The 26,292-nt window shown below is 45.8% G+C and overlaps 1 protein-coding gene across 1 annotated transcript in view; it reads right to left on the bottom strand.

Moving 5' to 3' along the window:
• Positions 1 to 26,292, bottom strand: part of SHLD1 (shieldin complex subunit 1) — a 224,901-nt gene that overhangs the window by 105,183 nt on the left and 93,426 nt on the right. The gene's annotated exons all lie outside the window — the stretch shown is intronic.

The raw sequence follows: 26,292 nt of genomic DNA, 5'->3' as shown, positions 1-26,292 counted from the left end.
GCACAGCAAACTTTTCCGGAAGTTCGATTCGCCACCATAGTGCATCATTAGGGTTAACTTTGACCCTCTACATCACAGTCAACAGGCACATTGTAGCCAATCAGGCTACACTCCCTCCTGGAGCCCCCCCCCCCCCCTACAAAAGACAGGAAGCGTCAGGCATTGGACTCACTCGTGTGTTTGCAGTAATTAGAGAAAGGAGAGCTGCTGTGTGGAGACCTATAGGGAAGGCTTAGTTAGGCTCTTGTAGGCTTCTTAGCTTGCTCCTTGCTGATTCTTATTGCTTAAAAAGAACCCCTCAACAGCTCTTTTGAGAGCTAATCTTGTTCTTGTGATCTATTTTTTTTTTTTTTTTTTGTGGCCCACTTGCATTATATACAGCCCTGTCAGTCAGTCGCAGCTGGCCTTTGGCCCCTTGGTGGTAATTACTACTGTGCCAGGTGCAGATTTGTAATACCCATCACTGCATATAATTACCTGTTGTTCACAGTGCACCCACCTACCTACGTAGGTGAGCGCACGCAGTGTCACTGTGCCTGTCCGGTACCTGTCTGTGTGTGACAGGTGCACATTATAATACCCATCACTGCATATACCTATCTGTTGTTCACAGTGCACCCACCTACCTACGTGAGTGCATGCAGTGTCACTGTGCCTGTCCGGTATCTGTCTGTGTGTGACAGGTGCACATTATAATACCCATCACTGCATATACCTACCTGTTGTTCACTTCAGTGCACCCACCTACCTACGTGAGCGCACGCAGTGTCACTGTGCTTGTCCAGTACCTGTGTGTGTGACAGGTGCACATTTGTAATACCAGTCATCGCATATATTGTTCACAGTACCTGTGTGACCGCATGCTGTGTAATATACCACTCCGAGCATACCTGTTAACTGCACCTGTGTGACAGCTGCACATTGTATTGTAATACCAGTCACTTCCTACCTTTCACTGCACCTGTGTGACTGCACATTGTATTAGTCAAGTCAGTGCATACCTTTCACTTGAATGGACGGCAGACTTTCCCTCCATAACAGATTCTCGTTAAAGGTAGTAAAGTCGATTAGTGTCATATACAGCAGGGCCTCGAAAGTCCTCCTGTATTGTTATTTTTTGTCATTACCTCGGGACTTGCATGCCATGCCTGCTGCTTTCCTTGCTTTCCACCGGACCAGAATCGAACCCTGACTTCCCGGCCGTACGCTTTCTTTAACAATGGTAGAGAAAAAAAACATCGACAGTATGAGCAGCGATGGACTACTGGGTGTGCAGGCTTGACCTGTGGCCAGAGCTGTCACAATTTGCCATCCAACTTCTGTCTTGCCCTGCCTCAAGCGTCCTGTCAGAAAGGACCTTCAGCGCAGCTGGAGGCATTGTCACTAAGAAGAGAAGTCGCCTAAGTCACAAAAGTGTTCAGTACCTCACCTTTATCAAAATGAATGAGGCATGGATTCCGGAGGGCTACTGCCCGCATAAAGACTAAGTCAGTCCCCACACACAGCATCTCTGCCTGTACGCCGTGTGACTGCCTGCCCCAAGACTAAGTCAGTCCCCACACAGCATCTCTGCCTGCAGGCCGCTTGACTGCCTTCTCCGCCACCACCAACAGGGTCCAGGACTCCAGGAGGATTCCTGAATTTTTAATGCCGCTGCTAGCAGCGGCCGCTATAATAATTTTTCTGGTGCGTGTACATGCCTGCCTAATTTTTCTTGCTAGCATGTACATGTGTCAATTCCCCTTCGTGATCGTTACCTTGCCGCGGTGAAGGGGCTTGCGTATCACAATGAATCAATGACCGCCGGCTATATGAGTGTCTCGGGGGGGGCACATCCAAGATAATAAGGTCGTTGCTTCATTGTGGACAGACCAAATTCGATCAGCTGGACAGTCACTGCGGGGGAGAGGAATCAGTGATCGGGCACCGTTGCCCGATTCACTGATTCGCTGGCTAAGAAACCGCGGGCCAGGAGCACGCGTGCACGCGCGCGATCGGCCGCAGGAACACGCAGGAGTGCACATGGCTTCCTGGACGTGAGTTTCACGTCCAGGAATGTCAAATAGCTAAAGGACAGGTTCGAGGAAATAAAAAAAAAGATATACTTACTCGGGGTTTCCTCCAGCCCTTGGCAGCCGATATGTCCCTTACTGCAACTCCGGTGTCCCAGGATCCCCTCCGTTCCAGATGCCGACCTGGCCAGGTTGGCATCTTCTACGCCTGCACAAGCATGCGGCCGCGACCACTCGTGGCCGTGCTCACGTGGCCTGGAGCGTACTGCTCAGGCGCAGTCGTTTTGCTCCTGCACAGAACACTCCAGGCCAAGTGAGCGCGATTGCAACCAGCGCAACTGTGCACTTGTGCTCGTGCAGAAGATGCCCACCTGGCAAGGTCAGCATCACCAACGGATGGCATCCTGGGACACCGGAGCTGCGGGGAGGGACATATCGGCTGCCAAAGGCTGGAGGAAGCCCCAGGTAAGTAGATTTTTTTTTTTATTTTAAGTCCTTGAATATGTCCTTTAAAGGGACCCTGAGCAGATAAATCTGTACTTACCTTGGGCTTCCTCCCGCCCCCGTAGCCCATGAGGTCCCCAGGTGTCCTCTTCCTCCCTTCCACGGTCCTGTTGGTGGCTCCGGTAATCCGGTAACTTTCAGCCTTTAGAGAACCACGCAAGCTCAGGAGGCTTATGCCGACCGCCGTGATAACGCATGCACTGGTTATCGACGCCAGGGGACCTCACAGGCTACGGGAGGAAGCCCCAGGTAAGTCCAGATTTTAAATTTACCACTCTACTCAGCGTCACTTTAATGAAAGTCAATGGAGGTGATCCCACAGTAGGGACTGCGATTTCCTGAAATCGGAAAGGTGGCCATACATGATCAAAAACGATCGGTCGTGCCCATTAACAGCCAAATTCCCGCTAACCAATCTGATCAGATCAAGGTAACTGATTCGGGAAATTGATCGATTCCATTAATCTGATCAAATTGGTTAGCAGGAATTTGGATGTAAATGGGCAAGACTGATCACTTCTAATTGATTACCACAATGATCGGAAACGTTCAATTAGCTGTGGTATTGTACTGTTACTGAGCACATTTGCACTAACCTCCCCTCTCCTATGTCTAAAGGTGCCCATTCATGGTACAATTTTTTTTATCTGATGCAACCTGTCAATGTGATTTGAACAATCGTAACTAATTGGAAGGCAATTATAGATTGTTACCATTAACAGAATGTTTTAAGAAGGTTTTTACATTGCGCTACGATCATAAAATTCAACTTTCGGATCATTAATTTTTCCTTTTCAAATTGACCAAAGAATCATATCACATTGATTTGAGCCACAAACAGCACAATTTTCTGTACAATTAAATCATAAAAAGTAAGTGGAAAGATCGAATCTGAAGAAAAAATTGTACCGTAAATGGGCACATTAACACTAATCTCCCCTCTCAGCTGCCTGCCTCACAGCAATATTCCCCTCTCCAATGTATTATGCCTGGTATACACACCATACAATTTCCCATCAGATAGATGGGTCCAATTAATAATTCCTGAAGGGTGCAATCTGCTTTTCGACGGTTTTTCTGACCGATTTTATTTAGAAGTGATCGGAAAATTTGTCAGAAAAACAATTGGAAATCAGATCAGCCCTGTTGGAAATTATCTATTTGGCCCATCTATCTGACGCGAAATTGCAGGGTGTGTACCAGCATCCCACTAACCTCCCCCTTCTTCTCCCTCACACTAACCTGGCCCCTTTCCTCTGCGTAAAGGTGACCATTAGGGATACGATTCCTCATGGCCACCTTAATACTAACCAACCCTCTTCTCCTGTGCCTTCAGTGAATGCTAGATCGTAGATTCCAACAGATGACCAAAAGTGGTACAACACCGGACCCAAACGCCCCAGGTCCCCCCCATAGCATAGTCATGTCCTCCCCAGAAGTGCCAACCATCTGCTTATCACTGTTATTCCTGTGTGGCCAGGAGTGTCATGGTATCACTGCAGCACCGACTGGTAACAGTGGGACAAGGTTGTGGGGACATGAAGAGAGGTAAAGCAAGGCGAGCACATGGAAATTAGCACTGCCTGCAGGGACACATGAATATAAAAGTGGTGTTAGTTAGGTGTGTTCCATAGATTCAGGGCCAGTACACCAATTCTTTGGCAATAATGCCCCAATTGTCAGGGGCATCAGTACCCACGACAGTGCCCCGAATGTTGCCAACCGGAACACACATGCACATACTCTTTCGGATTCCAGCGTCACATCTTTGGTTCGCATCCCATTTCCTTCGCTAGAGTGGCAACAGTGTCACGACTCACAACTAATTATTATTATTTATATATCGCCCACATATTCCGTGACTAATAAAGTATGTATTATTCAAAAAAAAAAAAAGCTAGAGTTGGAATAAAGGTGGCCATACATCAGGCGATTTGGCGGCTCATCGACCATCCAATTTGATTATTATGATCGAATTCAATTAAAATCAGTGAATCCAAGTGCATGCCTGACCAACAATGCAGCCAATTTCAGGAGGAAAATTGGTTGCATTCTCGATCGCGCATGTTGCAAGATGTTGCTCGATCAGATACACGGCGGTAACAACGTGCAATTTCCTGGCGATCCACAAGTGCAACGAAACCCCCGATGCTGTCCTCTCTAATGTAAATGCCCCCTTGGTGCTCCATGTAAAGGATACATTACTTGTCCGCGGCCTGCGCTTGTCTCTCCGCTGGCTTCCGGGCACATTCCCCTCTCCATACGCGGGGCATCCAATGTGGTTTTCTAGTAAGGGCGCACGTGTAACGTCACACACACGTGCCCTTACTAGGAACCCATGTGGGGCATGCATGTATGCAGAGGAGATATCCCGGAGGCAGCGGGGGAGAAGCGCAGGCCATGGACAGGTAATGTATTCTTTACACGGGCACCGGCAGGACATTTACATTAGGACGCACAGTATTGGGGCGGCGAGGCGGCGCACAAGGCCGATTCTGGATCGATTTCAGCATGCAATTGATTGGGAATCGGCCTGTGGTGTATGGGCAGCTGACAGACCTCTCTCTTATCAGATTCAATAAGAGAGAGATTTGTCACTTGGTCGAATATGCTCATACATCGTTAGATGTATGGCCACCTTAACCTCTTGAGGACTGCAGGATTACCCCCCCCCCCCCCCCCCCCCTAGTGACCAGGCCATTTTTGGTAAAATTGGCCACTGCAGCTTTAAGGCCAAGCTGCAGGGCCGCACAACACAGCACAGAAGTGATTCCCCCCCCCCTTTTCTCCCCACCAACAGAGCTCTCTGTTGGTGGGGTCTGATCGCTCCCCCCATGTTTATTTTTTAATAATAAATATTATTGTTCCTGCTTTAAAAAAAACAACAACAACAACTGTGTCTTTAAAAACCTTCCCTCCCTCCCTCCCCACAGCCAGCCAATTACGGCAATCGGCTGTCATAGGCTTCTGCCTATGAGAGCCGATCGCTCTCTTGTCCCCCAGGGGGACAGCCGTGTCACACGGCTGTCCCCAGTGCAGCGCTGCTGCTGATCGCAGCGCTGCGCAGTGTAAATAGACGGCAATAGCTGCTCGGAGCCGCTCGGAGACTGAAGAGGGGGCAGAGCTCCGCCCTCCGAGCATGAGATGCGCGCGCAGCAAATTACAGCCCCAGGACTTTACGCCAATTGCCGTTAGGCGGTCCTGGGGCTGCCGCCGCGACCACGCCCATCGGCGTGACGCGGTCGGAAACTGGTTAAGGATGCTAAAGAGGAAGCAGGGAGATCGTGTGGCTGCAGCTCTGTAAAGTTACCACTCTGTTTACTACTCTGCACAGGGGGAGGCACCGGAGGATACCTGGCGGGCATCTGAGGCTACCTAATACTGGGGGCATGTTGTAAGCCTACCTTTATAAGGGAACCTCTGCTTATTAATGGTATGTTTGGTACACAGACTGCTGAATTCTGTGTCTTGATGAAAGATGATGCCTAGTTATTTAAAGGGAACATGAAGCAAGAGATATATGGCGGCTGCTATATTTAATTTTCTTTTTGGAGGGGTCACTTCATACATTTTAACATGTAGTCTCAGTTGAATTGGTTTGTGTCCAAGTTGAAGTGAAGCATGGCCTAAAAGATAATTGCAATAGGTCAGCCCGTTCGTATCCCTCAAATAACAGTTAGGCAGCTTGTCCCCCCAAAAGATGTAACCAAGTAGCAGAATGTCCCCCAGATAAAAACTATAATCTGTATGGAGAACACCATACTATGAAGCAGCGCCCCCCAGTAATAGGCACCCATGGCACATATATCTGCACCATGCTTCCATGCCATGCAATGGTGCCTATCGGATGAACATTAGGGGGGAAGCCCAAATAAGATGGATTCACTCTGGTCCTGGGCTCCCCAGTGCCAAAGGGCCTGTTCCTCCGGTATTACATACAGGAAAACCTTGGACTGAGAGTAACTTGCTTTGAGAGTGCTTTTCAAGACAAGCATACATTTTTTAGAAAATGTTTACTTAATAAGCAAGTAACATCTTCATATACAAACACAGAACGTATACCCATGTCACATCATTTCAATGGATCTTCTCCCTTTGACCCTGTAGGACTGGCTACCGTAGGGGGGATGTGCACTTTGGCTACCTTATGGGCGGGCACTCTGGCTACCTTACGGGGGGGGGGGCACTCTGGCTACCTTACAGGGGGGGGGGGGCACTCTGGCTACCTTACAAGGGGGTCACTATAGCTACCTTACAGGAGGGGGGGGCACTCTGGCTACCTTACAGGAGGGGGGGGTGACTCTGGCTACCTTACAAGGGGGTCACTCTAGCTACCTTACAGGAGGGGGGCACTCTGGCTACCTTACAGGGAGGGCACTCTGGCTCCATTGCAGGGGTGCACTCTGGCTACCTTACATGGGGCCCTCAGATGTAGCCACTCTTAAACAATGCCACCTGCCCTTACCCTGTGGATATGAGTTAATTGAGCAATTTACATTCTCATGCAATCAACAATGCACATAGTTCATGTGCATTGAGACAAAGTCAGAGGGCAGAGAAACACAAGAAAGTTAATGGTGAATACATTAAAGGACACCTGAGCCGAAAATAAACTAATTAAATAAATTAGCTGTAAAGCTGTAAAGCATGTGGGATGACATGCTTTACAGCTTGAGAAAGGGCAGATAGCCCGAAACAGCGGAGCGGTCGCTGGCTACTTGTTCATCATGATTTTTAATACTAAATAAAAGAGCTATTTTTATTGAAGACGGTGCTGACTCATTGGAACATTTGCTTGGGAAGTCACCTGTAGCGCACAGGTGACTGGAGTGGAGAGCACGTCCAACCCTTTCCTCAGTCCACCATAGGTACTTGCTACATATTGCCTTTATTTCCAAATAAAATATTGTCACCATACATTATACTAGGGATATAATTTTAACGTTGCAATAACCGGGACAAATGGCCAAATAAAATGTGTGGATTTTAATTATGGTAGCATAAATTATTTTAAAACTATAGTGGCTGAAAAATGAAAAATAATGAATTTTTTCTATTTGTTTCTTATTATTCCCATTATAATGCATTTAGAATAAAATAATTCTTTGCATAATGTACCACCCAAAGAAAGCCTAATTGGTGGCGGAAAAACAAGGTATAGATAATTTCTTTGTGATAAGTAGTGATAAAGTTATTGGAAAATGAATGGGAGGCGCGCTGAAATGTGAAAATTCCTCTCATCCATTGTAAAGCACGGCCGGCCTTTGGCCTGTGCGACCGGAGCGATCGCACAGGGCGCCGGGCCGCTGGCTTCCAGGGGGGCGCCGCGCTCCTGCCGCATATTTTTATTTTGTGCTGCGGCGGCTGCGAGCTCCGGCTTCTTCGATTATGTTCCCCTCTGGCTCCGCCCCCTGGTGCCGCGCTGGGGTTGATGGGGGCGAAGACCATGCGGCGCTGCCTCTTGGAGTCAGTGTGAGACTCCACCCAGCTCCCGGCCCCGTGATAGAATGGATGGAGCCAGGGGCGCTGAAGCGCGCAGCAGCATGTATGCCAGCCGCCCTGCCCTGTCCTGCTGTGTGACTGTGTCCTCTCCTCTGTGAGAGACCACCTGGCCATCTTCTCCTCTCAGCATGCACTCTCTCGTGCACTCACCAAGTAAGGCTCTCCTTGATCCCATCCCTAACCCGGCTACCTACACTGTACTAGTATAAGGAGAAGGTGGGGTGGGGGGTTTGGTAAGAGGGAATTTGCTGCCTAACTAAGAGGGGAACTAGTAGTAGCCTAAGCTTATATATACACACTATGGAGGGATCTGTATATATATATATATATATATATACACACAAACACACTAAAGGGGGGATCTGCCTACAAGACTAGTAGCCTACAATAAACACCAAGGTGGGGGATAGGCTACTAGTCTTGTAGGCAGATCCCCCCTTTAATATATATATATATATATATACAGATTTACCCCTTAGTGTATATAGGTTACTAGTCTTGTATATGTAGTAGTCAGATCCCCCTTTAGTGTATATATAGGCAGATCCCGCCCTTAGTGTATATATTATATATACACTAAGGGGGAACTGCCTAATATATACACTAAAGGGGGGGGATCTGCCTAGATACACTAAAGTGAATCTTGCACATGGGTGTGTGTGTGCGCGCGCAAAGAGGATGAATGTCGGGGGGGCACCAAAATCTGGTTACGCTCAGGGCGCTGTGAAACCTAAGGCCGGCCCTGTTGTAAAGGATTGCGGAGACACCGCCGTGCAGTCTGACAGCGAGGCGGCTGGTTCCGCGTTCAGACCAGCGGTTTCTCCGCAGCAGCATACGTCTGGTTTGTCTGAGCCTAGTAGTGCACACAGATGGAGAGCTACGCGCGCGCTAACAGGCAGGCCCTTTATGCCAGTAGGAGAGGGATCAGCTGATCAGGACGATCAGCTGATCCCAGCGCAGTAGGTGATTGGCTGAATGGAACTGGGCGGTGCTGAGGAGCACTCTGCTATATATACATCTTGCCTGTCAGTTGCTGGTTGTCTGCCGTTGCGAATGCTTATGTATTAGCACTCAGACCATAGTCAGATCTCATAGTGTGTTAGAACCAGGTGGACCTAGGAATTCACACTTAGCCAGATTACTGTGTTATTACTGTGTTATACTTTAGACCAATTCCAGGGTGTTGAGACCACGGACCTCACACCCAAGCTTAGGGATACTGTGTTATTACTGTGTTATACTTTAGACCAGTTCCAGGGTGTTGAGACCACAGACCTCACACCCAAGCTTAGGGATACTGTGTTATTACTGTGTTATACTTTAGACCAGTTCCAGGGTGTTGAGACCACGGACCTCACACCCAAGATTAGGGATACTGTGTCATTGCTGTGTTATTCTTTAGACCAGTTCCTGGGTGTTGAGACCACGGACCTCACACTCTAGACTAGGCTTCTGCTTGATATCTGTTATGACCTATTGATCTCTTGACTCTTCTCCTGCTCTCTGATTCGGTACCTACGCATATCTGATTACCTGTTGCCAACCCTGCCTGTCCCTGGTTACCGAATCAGCCTTCTGTCTCTGTACCTTATCTGCTCGTGTGTTGCCGACCCGGCCTGGCCGACCCTTCTACCTGTGACACCCCCCCGGTGGGGTGTCCAGTAGCTGCAGGGACTCCCTGTCCCTCAGAGGGACCTTTCTGCAATCCAGTCAGGGACTCTATCTCATAGGAGTCCTTTGACTGCAGTAGAGTCTGACTCCCAGCAGTTCAGGGAATCACTGGCTCTCTGGTTATCTCCAACCCTGTCTAGGAGATACTCGTTATACGGTCTAGGGTCACCTGCTCCTCAGGTGGTCCAGGCTCATATACTGTTGCACCAAACACTTACACTTTATCAGGTGTCCAGAGGTTAGTTATACTTGTATTATTGGTGATTCTGCAGATCATCAATAATCAGGTATATATCTGTATTTTTGGTGATACTGCAGATCACCAATAATCAGATTCTCTCTGTGTGCTGACACCGATCGTTACATCCATAAGGTGAAAAATACCAGCGGGCTGAAATGGTTAAGTACCACCTGGGCCCCCTATGCTCCAGGATACCATAACAGCTGCTATGGCTGCTATGGCTATTGCTACGTCTCTGCTCCACTGGCTATCTATGCAGGGCAAGGTGGTAGCTCTGGCTTACTAATACTGGGGACCACCTCTAGCTAGCTATATTGGGGGCACAAATATAAGATTTGGGCAATTTATACACCCTCACAGTATCGGACAGGGAGGTAGAAAAACTAAAGAAATCCACCTGCTGGCCCAGCAGCAGTAACCCTGTGTTATGCTCCCAACAGAAACATGTAGCAAGTCTACACTGTGAGCAGCAACACCTGATTACTGCTGCTTGGCCAGCAAGTGGATTTCCTCAGTTTTTCCTCCTCCCAGTCTGACACTGCACCCTCGCCCTGTGAGCTCTCTAGAAACTGTCCTGTATAGTATTTAATAAAAACAATCAAGAATACTCATATTTCTATGTATGCTGCGTTTACCCTGTAATGAGCAGGGTGTAGAAGATAATTACCTAAAAAGCCTAGCAGAAATAGTTTGCTGCAAGTATAAACACAAAGTATAAGCTCGTAATAGCACCATTAATTCAGGCCGAGGTATAATTATCCTATATTTAACCCTGTTATTATAGTAGGAGCATTTGGATTGTATATGTAAACAAGCTATATAAATACCATATACAGTATAAATACACTATTTTAATAGGGAACTTTTAGACAATGTATGTTATGCAACTAGTTAATTTACCCATACAATATGAATGCTGCTTTTGCCATGTCAGCAGAATCAAATAATTATAGCCTTGCCTGATGTAACGGTAATGATAAATGCAGCATGTGGAAAATGATATTATTACTACTGCATACCATGGGCAGCACGGTGGTGTAGTGGTTAGCACTCTTGCCTTGCAGCGCTGGGTCCCTGGTTCGAATCCCAGCCAGGGCACTATCTGCAAAGAGTTTGTATGTTCTCTCCGTGTCTGCGTGGGTTTCCTCCGGGCACTCCGGTTTCCTCCCACATTCCAAAAACATACAGATAAGTTAATTGGCTCACACAAAAAAAAAAAAAATTGGCCCTAGACTACAGTACTTACACTACATAATATAGACATATGGCAATGGTAGGGATTAGATTGTAAGCTCCTTTGAGGGACAGTTAGTGACAAGATATATATACTGTATATGTATATATATATATATATATATATATATATATATATATATATATATATATGTGAGGAAACGCGGAAAAGCCGCCGCAAGGGCACAGAGTGAGGCGGCTGTTTCCGCGTCTAACATGGCGGCACACCGCGAAGAAACCGCCGCATGCCGCATGGGCAGAGCGGTGGAGTCCGCGTTGGATGCAGCGGATTGCACGCATGGCAAAGCAGCTGACATTACGGCTGGACGCGGGGAAACCGCCGCTTGCTTAGAGAGCGGGGCGGCGGTCCCCGCGCCTGAATCAGTGGTTACATTACAAGACATGTTTGCTAGTCCACACAGGATCAGAAGGACGCGCGCGCGCTGAGAGGCAGAGCTTATAAGACAGCCAGAAAAGGGTCAGCTGACCAGGCGGGTCAGCTGACATTTTCACCACCTGCCATTGGTCCAGCACTTAGGGGAGGCGCTGGAGAGCGCGTTGCTATATATACTGGGTGCTGGTCATTCTCTGGTTGTCTGCCGTTGCGATCACAACGTGGTAGCACTCAGACCTTGTCTGTATCTGTGTTCTAGCATAGTTTCCAAAGGTGTTGATGATCAAGGAACTCACACCTTAGCATTAGGAATATTGAACTGTATTATTTGTTATGACCTTCTGCCTGTCTGACTATTCCTCTGAACTCTGATTCTGTACCTTGCTATTTCTGTTACCCTGTTGCCAAACTCTGCCCGTTCCTGGACTCTGTATTTGCCTCCTGATTCTGTACTGTGCTATTCTGATACTCCGTTGCCAAACCCTGTCTGTTTATTGGATTCCGTATCTGCCTCCTGAATCTGTACCTTATCTGTCTGTGTGTTAACGACCTGGCTTGCCGACCTCGAGAACTGGCCTTACTGTTAGAGGCAGTTCCCAGACCTGTTAGTGACACCCTCCCTCTCGGGTGTCCCTCACGCTTTGTCCTTCCTACCCTCAGCCTAGCTCCTCCCCCCTGGAGAGTCTAGGCCATAGGAAGGAACATACTTCTGGAGAAGTACTCAAAGTATACTGTTGCATCTAACTCTCACTTGTTCTATCTGGTGTCCAGAGGTTAGTAGATATATCTGATTATCGGTGATACTGCAGATCACCAATAATCGGGTATATTCTGTATACCTGGTGAGACTGCAGTTCACCGGTAATCAGATCCTCTCTGTGTTACACCGATCGTTACAATATATATATATATATATATATATATATATATATATATATATATATATATATATATATATATATATATATATATACACACACACACACTGTACAGCGCTGCGTAATATGTCGGCGCTATATAAATACTAAATAATAATAATAATAATACCTCCCAACTTTGTAAGAGGAAATGGAGCAAACTCTGTACAAAAGGCACGCCGGCCACACTTTCAGCCACGCCCATGAAAAATGTATGAGAAAAATACCTATTAAAATTTTTGCAATTATTAGTTTACTAGCTAAGTGCCCAGCGTTGCCCGGGTATGTATTTGGCTAGTGTTGGCTCCGCCCACTTTTTCTAACCCTAACACACAATTACTCAATTACTCAATGACCTAGTTTTGAAGCTTTGTGGTCTTTGGCAATTATCAAATCAATAATTTGCATTGAAATGAAACAAATCTGATTGGCTGTGGCTGTGGTTCCACCCCCTTTTCTGAATTTGAACCCCAGTCACCCAATGCCCACTGTACCTGGTTTGAGGCGTGTGCCATTAACCGTGCAAGAATGGCAGCACCTATTGATTTTCAAGGGGAATATGTAATTGCTGCCATTCTTGCACTGTTAATGGCACAAGCCTCAAACCTGGTACAGTTGGTCATTGGGTGATTGGGGTTCAAATTCAAAAAAGGGGTGGAGCCACAGCCAATCAGATTTGTTTCATTTCAATGCAAATTATTGATGACAAAGACCGCAAAGCTAACAAACTTGGTCATTGAGTAATTGTGTGTTAGGGTTAGAAAAAGTGGGCTGAGCCAACAGCAGCCAAATACATACCCGGGCAATGAAGGGCCATGAGCTAGTATTAGTATATAGGATTATTATTATTTCTAATAGCCTAAGATAGGAGCCTAGCCTAAGATAGAAGCCCTAAAACTACGACCTGTGGTGTTCACATAGCATGGCAAGGCATGCGGGAGGAGTGGTGAAACCCTGCAGATATATGCGCTGTGCCATATCACCTTGGGCTTTATATAATCTGGTGAGGCATAGGGGAGGATAGGTCCTGTTGCTATGAGTGACAAGGTCTACTCCTCCTAGTAGTGAATATGGTGTCTTTTGCAGGCATCACTAAACACCTATGCCTGCAAGGGGCACTCTGGCTAACATTTGGGAGTCACTGTCAAATATTTGAGTGAAATCTGCCTAATTGGGATTCCTTCTGCCTAAGGGTACCTTCACACTTATCCCTGTAATTTTTTGGACATTTTTCGACATTTGCAATTCTGAGGTTTTTTCACACACGATTTGTAACGATTGGTGTCAGCTAAACAGATTTTTTTATTATTGGTGATCTGCAGTATCACCAATAATACAGATGCTATACCTGATTATGTGGTGATCTGCAGAATCACCAATAATGCTAGTATAGCCAGACACAGGACTACCAATGTGAGATAGTGTTTGGTGCAACAGTAATGAGGAATATAAAGTCTCCCGAGGAGCGGGTGATTCAGACAATACTGCAGCCTCTGACCACCTGAGGAGCAGGCGAGTCAGACTGTACTGCAGTCAATGAACACCTGTGGAGCAGGTATCACCAACTGAACTACAGAGAATGATCACCTGAGGAGCAGGTGATTAATACTATACTGCAGCCAGTGGACACCTGAGAAGCAGGTGTTACAGACAGTGCTGCAAAGGATATTCACCTGAGGGGCAGGTGATAAGGACTATACTGCAGCCAAGGGACACCTGAGGAGCAGGTGTTACAGACAGTGCTGCAAAGGATATTCACCTGAGGGGCAGGTGATTAAGACTACACTGCAACCAAGGGACACCTGAGGAGCAGGTGTTACAGACAGTACTGCAGTTGAGCTTCACCTGAGGAGCAGGTGCAAAGCTACAGATCCCTCGCCAGTGGCTAGGCCCACTGGTGAGACAAGAGAGGTCAGACAAGCAGAGTCGGCAACGTACGGACAGATAAGGTACAAAGACGGAAAACTGATTCAGTGTTTAGATCCAGGCAGGGTCGGGAACATGAATCAGATGAGGTACAGATTCAGTAAGCAGGAGAATAGTCAATGGAAGCAGAAGGTCATAACAGATAATACAATAAACTAGTACTTTAAGCTATCAACAGAATCTGGCTAAGTGTGGATCCCCAACTACAGCTCGTTCTAGCACACTTTGGGATCTGACTAGGTCTGAGCGCTCACACGTTAGCATTCGCAACAGCAGACACGGGGCAACTGACAGACTACAACTATATATACACAGCAGCTCTGCAGCGCCGCCCCAGCCACTCAGCCAATCCGAGATAGCGTTTGGAGTCAGCTGACCTGGCCGATCAGCTGACTCCCCTTCTATTCGCATAAAGGTCCTGTCGCCTGGCGCGCGCGCGCATAGCCCTCAGTCTATGTGCAATAGAAAGACCAGGCAGAGTACCAGCATGTAACTGCGCGTCCGAAGCCGCCGGCTGATACGCGGAGATAGCCACCATGCCGCTTGTCTCCGCGGCGGCAACTCCGCTATCCATTACACGATTCTTCTTTTTTTTGTTGGCATTTTTGTCTTATTGCTATCTTTCTATCGGCATGTTATCTACATGTCATTGATATATGTCTGACGTTAGTATTACTGTATTTGCATATCATTGGAATTTGCCTATAAAACTGAGTATAAAATTGATTTAGCTGTTGTATTCAATTACTTTTAATGTATACCTGTTACTTGACCCCACTCACTATCTGCCATGACCATGCTTACATTGTGCTGCCCCTTGTAGGGGACTGCGCTAACAAATTAATCAGATCTACAGGCCAATGCCTTAGCATAGAAAGAATTCTATATCATTTGATGGGAATGAAAATTGCCAACCTGCAGTTAAAAGACACCCTAGAAAATTGAAGTGTAAAAAAAAATTAAAAATGTGGCAAGCGAGTTCATTTTGTGAAAATGTAATTGCAGCAGATCACAATTGTACTCAGTAGTTTGTATGACAATGTTGGAGTTCCTATTGAGACAACTCACGGGCCCCTGTTCAATTCACTTTTTCTCCTAGGACAGTGATGGCTAACCTGCTGAAACTGCTGGAGGGAAGTTTCAGGTTCTATGGGTGGGGCTGCTGCTTCTGCGCATCACCCCGGTGTTCAGACTACAAGGGAGCAGGCACAGACTGAATCTCTCTGAAAAGACTGCAGCCTATAGCAGTGATGGCTAACCTTGGCACTCCAGCTGTGGTGGAACTACAAGTCCCATGAGGCATTGTAATACTCGGACAGCTCTAAGCATAACTCGGAGAGGCAGAGGCATGATGGGATTTGTAGTTTTGTCACAGCTGGAGTGCCAAGGATAGCCATCACTGACCTAGGAGATCATTTATCATCTACTGTTTAAAATAACGTTTCAGAACTTTGCAATTCAAAATGTACCAAAAAGTAGGCGAAAAAGTACTGTCAAAAAAGTGTTGTCTTGCTTGCCGATGGCTTATAAGGAATTTTATTGATAAGGGGCCATATGCAATTCATTTTTTCTCCTGAGTTTTCTCCTAGGAGATCATTTTTCATCTTCAATTTAAAATAACTTTTTAGCACTTTACAATGAAAAATGACCAAAAAGTAGGTGAAAAGGTACTATCAAAATTATTTTGATTATTTGTTTGCTTCCCGGGGGTGTAGAATCCATTTTATTCACAAGTAGTGAAAATATCACCTAGGAGAAAACGTATAAAGAAAAAGAGAATTGAATAAGGGCCCGCGGCCTATTTGCAATTAACATTTTCTCCTTAGTTTTCTCCTAGGAGATCATTTTTCATCTTCAATTTAGAATAACGTTTCAGCACTTTGCAAAGGAAAAAGTAGGTGAAAAAGTTCAATGAAAACTATTTTGAGTATTTTCTTGTATGCTGGTGAGTTAAAATGCATTTTATTGACAAATTTGAGAATATTACCTAAGAAAAACTCAAGAGAAAAAGTTGATTGCATATGGGCCCTAGTGTCCTGTGGGATGTCCTCTTAGATCTGGACCAGGGCCCATATGCAATTCTTTATTTCTCTTGAGTTATTTCCTAGGAGATCATTTTCAAATTCTCTGTAAAATAACTTTTACCATTGAAAAAGTACCTAAAAGTTGTTCAAAAAGTGCCATCAAAATTATTTTGAGTTTTATCTTACTTGCTGGTGGTTTAAAATGCATTTTATGACAAGGGGCCCTATGCAATTACCAAACTCACCAGCGCTAAGTGCTGGCGAGTTCTTAAATTAGGATTCAGCAAGGTCGCCTAATGCAATTACATTTAACACCCCCCAGGGCGGAAAAGAACTCGCTTGGGCGATATAATCGCCCAGCAAGTTCCTTTCCCCCTATGCAATTGCATTTTGCACCCCCCGGGAAGCGATGCTTCCCGACAAACTGAGGTGTTAAGACCTATCGCTGCTGTCAGTGGGCTGCTTTTGGCATCTGGGAGCCTCCTTTACTAAGGAAACCCCAGATGCCAGGGATTTAAATAGGTAAAGGAGTCAGTTTTGATTCCTTACCTATTTAAAATGTAACAAAAAAACATACCTCCATCCACCACAACACTGCTGCCTCGCTCCCCGGAAGATCGTCGCAAGAGACAGCGCATCGTCGCAAGGCTCTTACCCGCTGCCTCCTGCCGCTCGTCGCTACTGCGGGACCTTCAGAAGATACATACCTGCATCGTTCCCGTCTCGCCGCATGTCCCACGCCGCTCCTCCGCTCACTGTGACTGTCAGTGTTCTTGGAGCCCGGCAAAGCATCTTTGAGTCTCCCGCCGGGGCTCCCCATTCGTCCACTAGGTGGCCCAATGAGAATCATCCTGATTCTCATTGGTCCAATTAGAAACAGGATGATTCTCATTGGGCCACCTAGTGGAGGAATGGGAAGCCCCAGCGGGAGACTCGAAGATGCTTTGCTGGGCTCCAAGAACACTGACAGTCACAGAGATGAGCGGAGGAGCGGCATGGGACATGCGGCGAGACGGGAACGATGCAGGTATGTATCTTCTGAAGGTCACGCAGTAGCGACGAGCGGCAGAAGGCGACAGGCAGCGGGTATGAGCCTTGCGACGATGCGCTGTCTCTTGCGACGATCTTCCGGGGAGCGAGGCAGCAGTGTTGTGGTGCTGAAGGACAGCTCCACGGCACAAATGCCTCGCTCCACATCGCTGGCCACACAGGAGCATCGCTCAGCGAATACCTAGTTAAGGTCCTTTACGCAAGGACATCGCTCAGGTGAAACTGGCAATTGAATTTGCCGGTAAATCCTGAGCGATGTGAGGAGATAAGAAGCTCGCATGCTTTCAGCTTCTTATCGCCTCGAATTGCATATGGCCCAAGGTGTGAAAATATCACCTAGGAGAAATCTCAGGAGAAAAAGTGAATTGCATATGGGCCGAAGGCTTCACTGAGCTCCTGGACAGTCTTAGGTGCAACTTGGCAGTGGCGGATCAGGATAGACCAAGACATTATGGCCCATATGCAATTCACTTTTTCTCCATACTTATCACCTAGCTGATATTTTTCAACTTGTCCATAAAATGTCTTTTAAAGTGAATGGGAACATGAAGCAATGAAGCAAATACTTACCTAAGGAGAGGGAACGCTCTGGGTCATATAGAGCCTCCCGTCTCCTCTTGGTGCCCTCTATCCTCTGCTGGCTCCCGCCCCCCCTCCCCTCTCGTTTAAATCCCCCACCGAAAGGGTATTTGGAATTCTTCGGGAGCCGTGTCCTCCCGAAGATGAGCGGCTCCATACTGCACACACGTGCAAGAGAGCGTGCTTGCGCAGGTGCAGTACAGGGCCGCCCTTCTTCAGGAGCACTCGGGCTCCCTGAAGACTTCTGAAGCCTCCTTCGGCCGGATAAAGCAGTATTTGACTAATTTTGTCAAATACTGCTACCGGACGAGCCAGCACTGGATCGAGGGGACCAGGAGAGGAGCCGGAAGGCTCTATAGGACCCAGAGCCTTCCCTCTCCTTGGGTAAGTATCTGTCTCATTTTTTTAAATGCGGTTTCCATTCACTTTTAGCCACCAGAAAGTAAGAAAATACTCAAAATAATTTTTGGTATTATTTTTCACCTCCTTTTTTGTACTATTTTGGTTGAAAAGTGCTGGGAAGTTATTTTAAATTGAAGATGAAAAATTATCTCCCAGGTGAAAAATGTAGGTCAATGATATCAATTGTTTTATCCTACATACCGGTACTTTCTGCATTCTTTCACCACATGATGCTAGGTATTGTAGTGCACAAGGAGGAATCCATGAGGACCTACTACACCAGTGTAGGGTCTGACAATGGGTCAAAAGATAACGATACCTAAAGGCAGTCAAGGTGTCATTGTCTGGCCTGTAGAGGTCTGTATGTCCTTCTATGTACATTGTATATATCTCCCGAGTCCATCACTGGCCCACTGTCAAAATGACCTTTTTTTTAATGAAAGCGAATGACCCGATTCATGAAGTGTGGCTGCATAACTCATTTCCAAACACTACCTTAACAAGCATGGGCTGTATAAGCCTGCCCAACTCCTAGCATTTGTGGCTTGTGTAACTTCCTTCACACTACCCCTCCCCCCAAGTGTACATTTAAAAAAGGGGCCTAAAGGAAGGCTTCATATGCTTTCCATGTAATAACCAACCTTTGAGACCTTTCATTTACTGTGTGATATGTCATTTTACTTAGTCAGCCTTGCCTACACAAAAGTCAATTGTATTGTATGATAAGGGATTTGACAGAGGCGCACGTTAATCTGTTCTTGTTCCACCATTATTTCTCAGAATTAGTCATAAGGACATATGAACTTTGATCCGTTGATTCCTCAGCCGGCATACTATATAAACCTGGATACAATGAAATAATCAATACAAAGATTAGATGGTTGAAGAGCAGGATGTAGGTGAGGGACTAAAGATATCTATAGACACCAGGGAATGGTTAGAGCTGAAGGCTCTATTTTACTTTTTAAAGAACCAGATACAGAAAAAAAGGATAGATCCCACACCAAATGACCCTGGGATCTAATGCTAACAAGTAACAACAGCAGAATACCCAAGCAGCTCGGGGTGACCCAAAACTACTAGGAGAGTACAGAAGACCAAAAGAGACCAAAAATCCTTGCTACTAAAAAAATGCTTAGTGTGAAATATAAAAAGGAGGACACTGAGAGCCTAATATAGTGTAGAAGGAACTGGTTATGAATATACAGGGAGTGCAGAATTATTAGGCAAATGAGTATTTTGACCACATCATCCTCTTTATGCATGTTGTCTTACTCCAAGCTGTATAGGCTCGAAAGCCTACTACCAATTAAGCATATTAGGTGATGTGCATCTCTGTAATGAGAAGGGGTGTGGTCTAATGACATCAACACCCTATATCAGGTGTGCATAATTATTAGGCAACTTCCTTTCCTTTGGCAAAATGGGTCAAAAGAAGGACTTGACAGGCTCAGAAAAGTCAAAAATAGTGAGATAGCTTGCAGAGGGATGCAGCAGCACTCTTAAAATTGCAAAGCTTCTGAAGCGTGATCATCGAACAATCAAGTGTTTCATTCAAAATAGTCAACAGGGTCGCAAGAAGTGTGTGGAAAAACCAAGGCGCAAAATAACTGCCCATGAACTGAGAAAAGTCAAGCGTGCAGCTGCCAATATGCCACTTGCCACCAGTTTGGCCATATTTCAGAGCTGCAACATCACTGGAGTGTCCAAAAGCACAAGGTGTGCAATACTCAGAGACATGGCCAAGGTAAGAAAGGCTGAAAGATGACCACCACTGAACACACCACTGAACACAAGCTGAAACGTCAAGACTGGGCCAAGAAATATCTCAGGACTGATTTTTCTAAGGTTTTATGGACTGATGAAATGAGAGTGAGTCTTGATGGGCCAGATGGATGGGCCCGTGGCTGGATTGGTAAAGGGCAGAGAGCTCCAGTCCTACTCAGACGCCAGCAAGGTAGAGGTGGAGTACTGGTTTGGGCTGGTATCATCAAAGATGAGCTTGTGGGGCCTTTTCGAGTTGAGGATGGAGTCAAGCTCAACTCCCAGTCCTACTGCCAGTTTCTGGAAGACACCTTCTTCAAGCAGTGGTACAGGAAGAAGTCTGCATCATTCAAGAAAAACATGATTTTCATGCAGGACAATGCTCCATCACACGCGTCCAAGTACTCCACAGCGTGGCTGGCAAGAAAAGGTATAAAAGAAGAAAAACTAATGACATGGCCTCTTTGTTCACCTGATCTGAACCCCATTGAGAACCTGTGGTCCATCATAAAATGTGAAATTTACAAGGAGGGAAAACAGTACACCTCTCTGAACAGTGTCTGGGAGGCTGTGGTTGCTGCTGCACGCAATGTTGATGGTGAACAGATCAAAACACTGAGTGAATCCATGGATGGCAGGCTTTTGAGTGTCCTTGCAAAGAAAGGTGGCTATATTGGTCACTGATTTGTTTTTGTTTTGTTTTTGAATGTCAGAAATGTATATTTGTGAATGTTGAGATGTTATATTGGTTTCACTGGTAAAAATAAATAATTGAAATGGGTATATATTTGTTTGTTAAGTTGCCTAATAATTATGCACAGTAATAGTCACCTGCACACACAGATATCCCCCTAAAATAGCTAAAACTAAAAACAAACTAAAAAACTACTTTCAAAAATATTCAGCTTTGATATTAATGAGTTTTTTGGGTTCATTGAGAACATGGTTGTTGTTCAATAATAAAATGATTCCACAAAAACATCACTTGCCTAATAATTCTGCACTCCCTGTATAATGATAAAGTAAGCATTGTTATGCTCACAAACAAGGGTTACCACTCAGGCAACCACTGTAAATGCAGGTGGGGAAATTAGACTTGTCCACACTCAGAATTAAGAAGTTGCTCTCCGTAGATCAAGAAAAAGGCGTATCTCCACCAAGGGTGGTCTCGTACAATGTAGAATTGAACAGAGGCGCCGGTAGAATAAAAATTGCTAAAATGTTTAAAAGTAGAGGAGGCAGTGGTGGACTTACCGCCTCCAAGTAGACACAAATTAGAGTTGATATTGTACCAACAAATTAATTTTATTTATACACTATGGAGTTCAATACAATGTGTTTCGCAGGTGTGACCCTGCTTCATCAGGCAATAAGGATGGAGTATACAGCTGTGGGTCAAAGACAGTAGGATTAGATGTAGCATACAATATAAACTCTAATTTGTATCTACTTGGAGGAGGTAAGTCCACCACTGCCTCTACTACTTTTAAATATTGAACTATTTTTATCCTACTGGTGCCTCTGTTCACTTTTACAATGCTTACTGTGGTTTGCCTTCCTAAAACAAAAGGTGTTGCGATGGTTACCCACAATGCACCACTGCTGAATATGCAAATTATCTCTTTCTGCCCCTGAAGCTAGGCTTACATCCAGAACCACTGGTGTATAGCAAGCCTATAGCTTCTAACATTTACAGAGGTACATCAACCACACAACAGCCTTCTTTCAAGCAAGCCAAGTTTACACTTACATGAATTTGAATAATTGCCTCGCTCAAAACAAATAAATAAATAATGTCCTGTTAAGTGGTAAGGTCTTTTGAACGTACATATGACAAGGCTCTGCTGCTGCTACACTACGCTGCTTGGAAGACATCTTTAGATTGAAACTGTAGACACGGTTTAGAATTCTTCATATGACTACATGACTACAGAGTCTTCAGATCCCAAGAAGAATGCCATACCCAAGGCAAGGCCGCAACTTAAAAATATATTCATACACTATATTCACACCGGCAATGAATGAAACATATGTTATGCCATATGTTGAGGCCTCTATTCACTTGGATAGAAGCCAAAAAAAAGAACAAGGCACCAATATGCAGAGGGCAGAACTTCTTCTTGTTCATTGCAAGACAACATAACAGGCACCATGGTAGTGAATGTGTAGTCTTGTGCTCATGCAGTTGGATGTTGCAGTCCATACAAGAACATGGCTCTAATGAAGAGGACCAACTTCACAGGCATAATCCAACCAGGTTGTCATGCATGCTTAATAAACAGCAACAGCAATGTCTATACAACTATGAAAAGTGCGGGGAGGTTGGATAAAGGTTGTCTCTCGTGGTCTAAAGCTGACCACACTTAAAGCAATCCTGAAGTTAAAAAATAAAACAAAAGTTATTTGCCTCAGTGGTTAGAAGCCTTGGGATAGTCCAGAGACTTCCCAGAGCCTCCTACAGCCCAAGATTCCAGCGCTGTGCGTCTCTTTATCTTCTGACCATGAGTGCGGCCATGCATGAGGGCATTCACACTGGGCATGCATGAGTAAGGTCCACACATACTCAGTAGAAGGAAGCGCTTGCTTTTTTCCTCCGTGTATGAGCACTTCCCTCAACTGTGCCAACGAACCTCATTTGCACATGTCCAGTCCTGATGCAATTGTCCATGGCCACATTCCTGGCCATAAGAAACCTATTCAACTTGCCTAATCAAATAGATATAGAGGGACCCTGCGCTGGAATGGTTGGCTATAGGAGGATCCAGGAAGCCTCTGGACTTATCAGAGGTTTCCCACTACTGAGGAAAATATGTGACTTTTTTCACTACAGATTTGCTTTACGTTACATACCCACTTTTGACATCTGATTTTTTCAGTGCCTGTTTGCTAAGGATGACACAACAGATGTCTTTGCTTAGCTCCATGGCAAGTAACATCTACTGTCCTATAGGGAGGGAGGATGGAGGATGAGCAGCAGGAAAACAAACAGTAATTGGCCAAGGGTTTTCCAAATCAGCTAAAAATGTAGGTGTGGACATTGAATGATGTCTGCAAAGATAGTAGACCATTGCTTAAACGGATCAAAAATGATTGTTTCCAGTGACAATCATCTGTCTGTAAATGTTTTTCCTCTAAGGCAGAATCCCCAGCCCCTCAGTTCTCAAACTGCAAGATTTCTATGCTGACCTTATCAGCAAGAAGAACCTGAGTAAATGAGTACCCCTTTCTGACTATGCTGAATGCAAAGTCGACTACAAGCCTTCTCATATTCCATAACAAAGTTTCTACAGATCTTTAGTCTCAACTTTACATCATCAACGTGCACAGCTCTCTCTTCTAGCAGTATATGTGGCTGGGCTGCCACTCATTCTCCCCCGCACTGTGATCTAAAGAGGCATTGGTATGACACAGTCTTCCATTCTCTTTCCTTTTTCCATTGTTTTTTGGGAAGGAGTATGGCTAAGCTGTCATTTACCCTCCCTCCAATTGAGATTGTAAAGTCTCCAGGCAATCACCAGCTTCCTTTCAGATCCTACTGTATATCCCAATACATGTTCCCCAACCCTGTCCTCAAGGCCCACCAACAGAGCACGTTTTGTGGAAATCCACAAAGGTAGTTAATCAGCTCTGCTGAGACACTAATTACCCCACCAGTGCATGCTTGTGGTTTCCTGCAAAACATGTACTGTTGGTGGGCCTTGAGGACAGGGTTAGAGAACTATAGAGCCTTCCTATTCCTCTCCTCAACCTCTCGTTTCCCCGCAGGCTCCTCCATTCAAATCTCTCACCACGGGAGGTTTCGGAAGTCTTCGGGAGCTTGAGTGCTCCTGAAGATGGACGGCTCCGTACTGCGCATGCGCGAGTGTGCAAGGTAGAGTGATCACGCATGCACAGTATGGAGCGGCCCGAGTGCTCACAAAGACTTCCAAAGCCCACCCACAGCGGAAGAAAGCAGTCTCTGATTGACCGGTCAGAGACTACTAAAGGGGGAGCCAGCACAGGAATGGCGGGACAAGGAGAGGAACAGGAAGGCTCTATAGGACCTAGAGCCTTCCCTCTCCTAAGGTAAGTATCTGTTTGTTTGTTTGTTTGTTTGCTTTTGGAGGGGGGGGGGGATTCCTTTAGACTCCCTTTATAGAACCAAGGCTTCTCTGCTATTTCTAGTTTTCTCTGCATATTTTTTTAGAAAAAAGCAAGCCCCTACATTTGGTTTCTATAACCTACAGACCAGACACCTCTGGTATAACAAAATGTGACACATTTCCATTGCCTCTGCTATATTTTTGGCATACTGGTAACCACATCTGAATCAGCTGATGTTTCAAAGCATCTTACAAAGGATTTAAAAATAAAAGTCATAAAGCCGGAGGTGGAGAAACTCATTTCCATCACTGCAGGAGGTCACTTTCCATTTTAATCCTCTTCTATTTGGCCTGGGTACAAATGCAGGAAAGATTTATTTCTACTTTTTTATGTTTAAAATTGGAAATGAAATACGAAGCCGTGGCGAGCATGTTTATTTTGGTAAGGTAAGATGTATGATGAATGTATGAAAGCGCATAGAGAAGAGTTTATAATGATGTAAGTGAAATTCATGTCGTTTTTCCATGCTAACCGTGCATTGTTGTAATTATATTCACCAGACATTTGGGAAAATTGATAATCCCTGCCTAAAACAGATTTGAAAGTTGGAGATGTGTTCTCAGCAAAATGGAAGACGTATGTGAGCTTTGGCGTAACTACAATTCATGGAGGGCCCAACAAAACTTTGATGGGGGCCCCCCCAATGTTCAAACGCTTTCTCTTGCCTCCCCTGTTTCTCTTGCCTCTCCTGTAAAAAGTAGGTAGCCTCTTGCCGATACGTCCGTTCTTGACTGCATCATGCCTAAAATTTCCCAGCATTATCCTGCAAAGCCAATTATTTCCTGTGATGTCAACAAGGCTCCTGACCTTGATAGACTTAATGTCGGTGCTGGGGACAGGGGAAGTTTGAAGCTATGATTAGAATCGCATCTGCTTATTGATGTATGGCGATTCAAGAACCCCTAATGAACCCCGTACACCAGCCATTCAGCCTCATATTGTTTAGAATTGATTAGAATTAATTAGTCAAGGATTGATCTGATCCCAGCTAATCAAGAGGTCCTTTCTTTAGTGTCCATGTAACATACCTTGGTAGTTGGAGACCGATGTGCTGAGGACAGCGACTCTTGCAACTTACTAGCTTGAGAGCCCTGGAGTGAGAACAGGGCCCAACAGCTAATATGGGGCAGGAGCGCTAGCAGGACCAATGGCGTGACGCCTGGGCACAAGACCAAAAAGGAACTGAAGCGCTCCCACGTGCTGAGTGGAGGTGCAATAACTCAGCTTCCAAACTGGAACGAGACTGATGACTTGATTCCTCAGATGGGTTGGAAACGGTACAGAAACAAATCCTGGAGCAGGCAGAAGGTTGGTAACAAATCGGGTACTCAGACATGCAGAGGTCGGCAACAAATCGGGCAGTCGTACATAGCAGAGGTCAGCAACAAGTCGGGAAGTCAGCCAAGCCAAGGTCAGTAACATGGAATCAGGAACAGGCAGATACTAGGATCACGCACGGGAACACACACCAAACTAGCTGCAATACTACAGCACCGAATGGTGGCATTCTCCACACTTAAATAGGCCGTTTGGCGGGAACACGCGTATGTCTGCATGCAGTGACGCATCCGGTGCACGCGATGACGTGGACAGACGTACGCAATGATGCGGAACACCAGATGTAATCATGCTAACAAACGCATGAAAGAACCTATAAGATATGCACAAACAGGCGGCCCTTCGGGAGCGCATGTGCACAACATCACACCAGGGTCGGGTGGCGCCAATGTCTCCGCTTCCACACACTAACCCAGTGTACACACCACCAGGACCCATACAGGACCCGATGGCATGCACCAGGACACCTGCTGGCATCAGTATGTGCCAGCTGCCTTGTCTGGACAGGTAAGTGACCGTGACAGTCCAAAATTCACATCCTTCTTCAGGGGATATCTGGCCAGGCTCCAGTTCTCATTTCCCTCACTATCGG

The sequence above is a fragment of the Hyperolius riggenbachi genome, chromosome 4 (genome assembly GCF_040937935.1).
Source record: "Hyperolius riggenbachi isolate aHypRig1 chromosome 4, aHypRig1.pri, whole genome shotgun sequence".
Classification (NCBI taxonomy): Eukaryota; Metazoa; Chordata; class Amphibia; order Anura; family Hyperoliidae; genus Hyperolius; species Hyperolius riggenbachi.
The sequence above is the reverse complement of the archived record's forward strand: the minus strand, read 5'-3'. Positions and strand labels throughout refer to the sequence as shown.